General features: G+C 31.9%; 1 long non-coding RNA gene across 1 annotated transcript; it reads right to left on the reverse strand.

Annotated features, from left to right (window-relative positions):
* Positions 1-855: 855 nt before the first annotated feature.
* LOC133176272 (uncharacterized) lies at positions 856-5,843 on the reverse strand. Its single transcript, XR_009719416.1, has 3 exons — positions 5,692-5,843; positions 3,201-3,401; positions 856-1,461 (listed from the first exon to the last, which is right to left on the reverse strand). It is a non-coding gene; the product is annotated as an uncharacterized LOC133176272 (long non-coding RNA).
* Positions 5,844-9,174: the final 3,331 nt, after the last annotated feature.

The raw sequence follows: 9,174 nt of genomic DNA on the forward strand, positions 1-9,174 counted from the left end.
AATTAAATGTCCATTTCGTGGAAATTGACAGTGCTTGACCTTGTAGCAATGGGGGAGCGGCAATCACTATAGCAAACTACTTATACTCGGAAAAAGTAGGTCCCCCAGCATTCTACGGGCTTGAGCAGCTTTGTAATACTGCACCTGACATAACTCTCACACACTGACAGGAGCTTATAAATGAAGATAAAAACATACATTACATGATGTGAGGCAGCTTATTACCTCCTCAATGTAACCATATGCATGAGGGACAGGAGATTATTAATACAAGAAAGTTGTAGGAGATTATACACTCATGACATTGGGTCAGATTATGACACAGATTTGAGTCATAAGCAATTTTTGTGTCTAGTATCAACTACCAATTAGCCTCCATTTGAGAGTAATAGACCAGGTACAAATAATAACCTTTTCTGCCAGAAGCCTTGAACTTGCTGGAATGACCTTGAGTCAAGGTCAGTTACTCAATACACACATGTAACCTTAGGTTATATGCAATATTTATGATCAGTATGAGCATCTCATGTTCTCCATACAAAATACAGGAATTCAATGTTATTCTTAAAATGACATTTAACTTGATAAAAGGATCTTGAGTCAAGGTCATGGCATGCATTTGGGTCATTAGCAGTCCTTGTGTGCCATTTTCATCATTTTTCCAATGGAAAACCTTGTTAAAAATAAGGAAGATGAATTTCCCAGGTTCTACTCTTTTTTTTAACATGCAGTGTATTTAGCATCTGTTCATACAATGATATGGTAATGAAATAATTTTTATAATGAAACGTATTTAATATTGCAAAATTCATGAGAATCAAAATACATTAACATATTGAAAACTTATTTGCTCTATCTACAATTAAAAAAAAAAGAAAAATAATTTGTAATTTGACCAAACTTAAATTAATGAAAACTTATTACATTTAGTACCAAACACTGACATTGTATCTAAAAATGATGCTACAGACATGGCAAATTCTGATAACACCAATAATGTATCCACAACTGATGTCATGGACATTTCAAACAGACTGAAGATATATGACTCTTTTCATATAAAACTCTGGGGTCTTTCAACTGAAAAAGTCTGCATTCTGAGATAGAATCCACTTTACTTTTTATAACGAGTCACACACAGTTTTCAATTCATTTCTTCCATCAATAACTCCATATCGAATTTGTTGATAATGCCAGTTTTAAACTGCATTCGATAATACTGGGACATCATAGGAAATGGTAGTGTATCCAGTGACTACACTTTTCTTGTCGTTACTCAAAACTTTAGTCTAATTCTGATTGTTACAAGAGAAACTTCTATGTTCACTTGTTATTGTACACCTTCATTCCATTTATTTTTAGACCTGTAATTTTGTCTGCCTGTTTATTGATTGTTCTTTGTGGAAAAAGTTGAAAACTTTTCTCGTCTCATTGCTGATATGATCATGATGTTCCCGCTCTCTGTAAGAAACAATAACCTTGTTTTAGTTATTAGTTCAGGTGATAAAATAATTTTCATTTTAATAACAATCAAATGATCTTGTCCACCTGATCTAGTCAATACAGGCTTACAGAATGGCTGTGTGTGTTGGGGGGGGGGGGGGTCTGTCCTCCTAACTTTTTTCTGAGAATAGTATTTGGCTATAGAGTAAATTTTCATTAAGATGTTGGTTGCACACACACACCCCCCTTTTCTTTTTTACTAGAGGTCTGCATCAATAAACTTGTTACATGTATATGGGCAGTTAGTGATTTCACATACCTAAACCTGTTGGCTTTATTTCAAACATGAAATGTTTAATAAGTTAATAACTATGAAACATACAAGTTGTATGTCCCTATGGTACTATCACCAAGATTTTTGAGTTGTCATGGGTGATAATTCTGAAAAAGATGACCAAGGCTCTGAATAAATTTTACGTTCTTTATTGTTGAGTTTCCAGGAAAAAGTGACGCGCTGGGCACTCGAAACAAAAATCGGCCTGGTCAAGGTAGGGCTCCCCAGAGGGATAATCATAAAAACCACACAGGTAAACAAAGATACATATACCCAAATTTCCTCTCGAGGGCCTCTTGAAGAAAACAAACTTAAAAGAGCAGTTTGGACAAAGGATCCTAATCCAATGACATGACACTAATTGAGTCGAGTGGACATCAAAAGAATCACTTAATTGAATTGCATGGCTTTGCGTAAAAGTTATTTGTTGATAAATAAAATGGAATTTCACCTTGCCTAAAAATGTGTGATTATTTACAAAACTTCTTAACTTTATGGCTTGGGGATAAAATAAGTGTAAATGGTTCTTTGCAAAAATGAAGAAAGGATTAAATGAGGAAAGTTCTGTAAGATGTCAAATGGAAATAAATTTATTCTAAAAATATATCAAAGGGTCAATGAGACCTGATGATAGTACTATAAATAAACAATAATTAAGTATGTTTGTATTTATGTATAATTCATAATATTTAATGTCAAAAAATTTAGAGTACCAGTAGGTACTGGTAGGCATATTTTTAATTTTTTTTTTTTTTTTTTTGCGTGGACTTTTTAAAATAAAACAACCAAGTAACACTGATGTCCAGTCTATGCGAAAGTTTTTTGGACCACACAGGACATTGGGTCCTTTGTAATCAATGAACACACAGGACCGAATCAATTTTTGTTGGACCAAAAAACCTAATGTAAAAAAGTGAAACACGTGAAAATGCAGAGTAGTAAGCCTAACACCTTTTCTTTTACAAGGGATTGCTCCCGCATAGTACTGTAGATGGTCCATACAGTTTTAATCACCTTCATTTACGTATTTGGATTTGTGAGAAATTTTTTACTTATAACAAACATTTACATGACTCCCCATCAAAATAATAATGCTCAAAACTGGACATAGACACATCGGACATTCTGGTCCGGTGTAAAAAATGACGCATCGGACCAGAGGCACTGCACATCGGTCAGGTCTGACGGTCCGATGTCTTTTGCATAGACTGGATGTCAAAGAAATAGTGTTTTATTTATGGTGGAAATTTTTTATACATGCTATTATTGGGGAATTTAAAATGAATATTCATATTTTTCTTGAAAAAGCATTTTGAAAAATTAGGGTCAGCTACAAAATAGGGTGGGTTCACTGGGTTGTGAAAGTGGAAACAATTTTGCCTAACAACACCACAGCCTAACATTTTGACAAATGTAAATGTACCTTAATGATAGCTGATGATCCATAAGTTAGGATATCCACAGCATGAAAGAGCTGCTGAAATGGCATGGACATTTTAGAGCATCTGTCATATCACTCCCAGTTCCATAACCCTCCTTCCAAGTTTCCAGATAGCAGATATTAAGGGTTCCAGATCCTGTTCCATCTCAACTTCATGTTCAATGTCCACAATATTAGGGATACCTACATGTATTCAAATAATATACATGTACTACTAAATCTATATAGCTGAGATTTCTTCCCTATCACTGCATATATGTAAATGTAGATGCAGTATATACAAAATGAGTGTTTTATTTTATTTTCATATTGTGTGGTCTACATGATTATGATTGAGTTTCACATACTCTATAATATGTATTGATGCTTTTAGCTTTCATGAACTCAGAAGAAAATTCAATTAAAAAAAATGATTATAGTCAAAATTGCAATTCAGACACTCCACCATCAACATAACTTGGAAATTAATAAGGAAAGAAATAATCTTAATAAAAAGAAAAGTCCTGTTTTAGGCCAAAGAATTTAGTGGTAAGTATCTGGTTTATGGATGATTATCTTCCTTCATACAGAGCAATACTTAGAGCAATGAAAAATAACAACTCATGTGATAATCTCGCTTTACAAGAAAAATCTGTTTATGAAAAAGTACATGCTAGATATTGTAAAACAGTTCTAGGACTCAACAAAACAGCATGCAACATTTCATCATTGTGTGAACTAGGTAGACTTCCAGTTTCTTCTTTTATTAAAACTCAAGTTATGATGTACTTTGTACGACTAAACTCTCAGAATGTAAACCCCATGATTGAAGAATCATATAATATCAATATGTCTTTGCATGAAGAGGGATTTTACTCGTGGCATACCCTCGCACTGTCTATATTTAAAGAAAATAATTTAAATAGCAATGACTACAGGAAAAAAAAAAGATAAATTTGACAACATTCGAAATTCGGTTAAAAAGAAGTTGAAGAAAATAGTACTAGATAATTATAAAGGCAAAACTATGGAAAAAATATCCAAATTCACAGAAAACTCCAAACTGTATTTGTACAGTAAATTAAAACACAATCTTAATATGGAAGAATATCTTATGCTTGAAAATAGTTTCAAGAATAGACAATTACTAACCAAGTTTCGAACAAGTGACCACTGCCTACTGATTGAAACTGGTAGACATAAGAAAATACCACGACAACAAAGATTATGCACTTCATGTAATGCTATTGATGATGAATTTCATTTCTTTTTACAATGTAATTTGAATATACAAGCAAGGAATATACTTATAAAAACCATGTTAGATAATTGTTCCTCATTCTATCTCAAATCACCCATACAGAAACTTGAATATATACTTAGCCCAACAATTGAAGTTATACCGGCTGTTTTCACTTTTATAAAACAATCATTAGAATTAAGAAATAAAAGGTCCACATCGGTGCAATATATAAGGAGTGAATTACTTAAATTGCGCCTATTGTATAAATACATTCATTGTTCTTTGTTTTGTTTTTTTCTTTTCTTATTATGAATTGTATTGCTTGACCCATATGGGTGTATTATGCAATAAAGAATAATAATTATTTTGTGTTGTAGTGTAGTGAATTTTTTATCTAGTATGTTTTGGAAGAAAATATTGTCTAGACAGTGTCCAACACCTTGCATCTGGTTACCTTCATATTTCATTGAGTTATAACTGTGTCTCATATGACTTGACATTTATAATAAATTATTGTTTCTTTTAATATATTTTCTATGTTTGCTAAATTTAAAAGCATCAATGCATACATGTAGACATGATACAGTACATGAAACTCGAAACGTTTTTCCAAAATCAAGCGCAGCTGAATAACATCAATAACTTTTTGAATTTTTATTGATTCACCAACATTCCGGAATGCAATCATGTCACACAATATAAAAATAAATTACAAAACAGAATTGTATATAAATCATGTAAATTACCCCCTCATGTGTGCACTGGTAACCAGTGTTATTGTTTTTATTATAATATAGTGTAGTGCTCTTTATCCCTTTTTCGAATCTATATTGCAAACAACAACTAAGGAAGAATATAACAATTTTTAATCTCAAAATCTCTGTGTGTTTTTTTTTTTTTTTTTTTTTTTTTTTTTTTTTTTTTTTTTTTTAAAAAAAAAACTTTAACATGAATCGTCACTAATTGATAATGTTGTGTGTTCAATCTTCTTCTTCTTCTTCCTTTAAATCACAAGCCACCTTTTGGTGTAATGTCGTGATTGTCACTATGTACACTTGCCCAAAGGGAAACAACGGTCTATTTACAGTACATAAAAACCATTCATGCCCCCAATTCAGAAAAAAGTACCCAGTTCACTCATATATATATATCTTATCTAATACCGGTATTTTGCTGAGCCACAATCACTTTTACTGAATTTCTGAGGTAATGTTAGTTAAATGGTGTCAAATACATGTACTAGAGACAAACCTGGGCAGATCGTTTTTGCTAGGCTAGAGTTCTCATGCGTTTGTGATTCGAATGATGGGTTTAATCTTTGCACAGTAATTTTCAGTCAGACGCAGCTCACCATCGCCTTTTTGAGTCAAAGAAGCCTTGCTGTACCGCTGAATAGATTTGGTTGACGAAAATCCTCGTTTTCTCCGCATTTCATTCTTTTCGAAACATCCGTTTTGTTTACATTACCGAAAAGTAAAATAAGTCGTAAAATTACCTCGACTTGTTGTTAGTTTGAATCCAAAGAAATTTTAGTCACATTTTATATGATTTTATATCAAGTATATCTTTAAAATAAGTTGCATTGTAAATTTTATTTCCAACTCTACTAAAGAGATGAACGACATAAGATTCATTTACGTCATTCGGAGTTGCGCGGTGGATTCAAAATCGTCACTACCATACGTCCTTAAACACACGATTCTAGCAGCACTTTCCAAGTACTATAGACTACAAGCTTTCGATACGAACAAAAATTATGTTTCAAAGTATGTGGCGTAGTGTTGAACTTTTGCATCTTTGTTGTTATAGAACGACAGAAGAAAGGCTGATCGGAATTTATAGCACTGCCTGTGTTCATTATAAGAAAACATGATAAGAATATATCAGCGTACCTGATTCTTAATCTTTAATTCCTTATGAATCACTTATAACATTCACGGTATATGCTTTAAAACTCCCATTTCATCTATTTGTTTACATGAATTATCATCACGTTTAATTTCACTCGGCAAATATTTGATCAATAGTTATGACGTCATGGGTTTGGTATTTAACCCCCGTGCTAAACACTTAGCTATTTATACCACCCAAAAACGACAAGTTTTAGTTTATATTATGTTTTGAATGATTCCATTCATTTCTTGGACCTGAAATTAAACTTTAAATATAGATATAAAGAAATCATTATTTCTAAAGTTCACGTCATACAGCTTACTATGACGTCATATTGTAAAGGCAAGTAGGATATCTCTGGGTGTAGCTTTAACATACCCGCGAAGGCGCTATTGAAAGAAACATATCGGTCCTTCAATAATTGATATTACAGAAAATTGAAAAAAAGTTTAAAAGTACGTTTTGTATATCCTTAGAATAATATACAAATGATTTTACTGTTAACCTACTGAACAGACATGCTCTACAAGTGCATATGCATTCAATATAATATATTGATAATTAAGATAAAAAAGACAAATTTATTTTTATAAGGAATATTTTGGTAAAGTCCACTTTGTGTCAGTGGTCTCCTTTTCTGTTTTTTTTTTTACCATAAAATTTTAATCCTCGAATTATGCAACCGTAAGGATCCTGATCCCTCTTTGTTTTATTTTTTTTAAATCTAGAGGTACTGTGATCTCCGCCATACTATATACATGTACGTCCACATACGAAGCGGAGGGTATAACAGAAAAAAATATATATTTTTGATGTTATAACGTTAAATAAAAGACTTTTTTCGTCTCTTCAATTTTATTCTAACTGTTTTTTTTAAAATCATCATTGTATCTTTTAATTCCAGCTCCCAAATTATATCTATCAACGGTAGGTACTCATTTTTGCACACCAGGAAACTCGGATTCTACGTGGAGACCCTTGTTAATACTGTTTGTATACTAAATGTAATTTGAAGATGATATACATTTCATCAATCTGCAGTAGTGTACAGGACTCTGATTTTATATTTTAAGGGTATTTTTTAAATTTATTTATTGTTTTAAGAGATCTCATCTAGTACGTAATTGTCTGGCCCAGGATTTTAAAAAAGAAGGTTTGAAATAAGTTTTGACGGCAATTGTTAGTACTTGGTCCAATATTGAGCTTTAACCTAACTCAAATATGCTAATCTGAAAACATATGCTGGTCATAGCATTGATTATGTCAATATGACAATTTATAATGGCAAACTGTGAATTTTTAAATACTTGAAGGGTGTATTTCTCAGCCGCTGTACGGAAAATAAAGGAAAACAAACTAATGCTTAGGCTTTAAAATGAATTGAATTATGGCTAATTATTCAATTCCTCCTTTTCAGACTTTGTTTTAAACAACTTAATATGTTTTTAAATGATCCGGATCTAGGAATGATGAGTTTTATAATTTGGACCATTTTTTTATTATCTACTATGACTTCATACTAATTATCTGTATCACTGAGCTTCTTAATATACAAAATATTAATATTATTCAATTATTCCTGTTTTTGATCTCAATACCATGATTTAGATACCCGAGGATAACGATATTCACAGAGCAAGAGTGTTCATAATTAAAAGTATTTTCTGATGATGATTGCAAAAGAACAATAATTGTTCATAAGATAAAGTGAAGCTGCTCGTTCAGTATACATTGTCAAATTAAAAAAAAAATCCAAACGTTGTCTTTTGGTTTCTTTTTTATTTTTTATTTTTTTTTTTTGATTAATTAATTTTTTTTTTTTTTTTTTTTTTTTTTTTTTTGAATTTACAAAATTGGGAAGAGATGATCTATTTCAAATTTTCCTTTGATTTTTTTTAGACGACCTTACACTGTACAAACTAAGCGGGGCAGTGCAGTGCGTACGGAATATCTTGCCGATTGTCACAGGTTTCTTGGAGAGATTAAACAAGGAAATTTCGAGGTGAAGATAAGTCCTGGAAAATTTGAATCCAGATCAAAGTCAAGAAAAGCTGAACACCACCAATAAGAAAGGCGGTGGTATAGTGGGATTCACTAGACCTCAGCAAGTGGTCTTCTTCTACACTTAAACAAATCATATACAAGTTTTCTTACCAGTTATCTAAATGATGTGATTTCAGATGATAAGTCTTTAGAATTCACTTGCTAAAGAGATGAAAACTGACTTTTCTTACGAGGGAAAAAAAATAATCAATGTGATCAAAAGTTGAACACCATCGATCTCTTAGGAACTTTTTAGCTTTACTCAGCGCATTTGACCCAAGACATTTGAATGTTTTGCTTTAGATCGTTTAAATGCAAACAGAGAAGCAGGTATCTTAGAGGTCTTACAAAAGGAAATAGCCAATAAAAATGAACTTAATCGATTATAGTTCTATCTAGGGTGAGACAATTTCTTTTCACTTTTTTTCCGGCATCTTATTTCAGGCCTACAGTATTAATTTTGGACTTATATACTAGAAATATTATACCTTTAGAGGAATTGTCCCACTGAATTAAATGGAACTCTTGTTTAGGTACACATGATGCAACTTCCTGGATGGTGTGTAGGCTGTTTGTCAACATGTGAACCTTCTTGTATTTTAGTGTAGGTATGTTTACGGTCATTTTTTTCTTCTTAAAAGCCGCATCTGGCGTACTTTTTTCTGATCTAAAATATTTTTCCAAGCATTTTCTTTTTCATTAATCATCTGCTGAAAGTGTAGTAAATTAAATAATTCAATTAAAGCTATAAAGCATTATATAATGAAATTATTTCCTTGCTTGAGACCTTAACATTTC

This window comes from Saccostrea echinata, unplaced genomic scaffold (genome assembly GCF_033153115.1).
Source record: "Saccostrea echinata isolate AGI-Se365-2 ecotype Australia unplaced genomic scaffold, CSIRO_AGI_Sech_v1 ptg000072l, whole genome shotgun sequence".
In the NCBI taxonomy this organism is placed as follows: domain Eukaryota; kingdom Metazoa; phylum Mollusca; class Bivalvia; order Ostreida; family Ostreidae; genus Saccostrea; species Saccostrea echinata.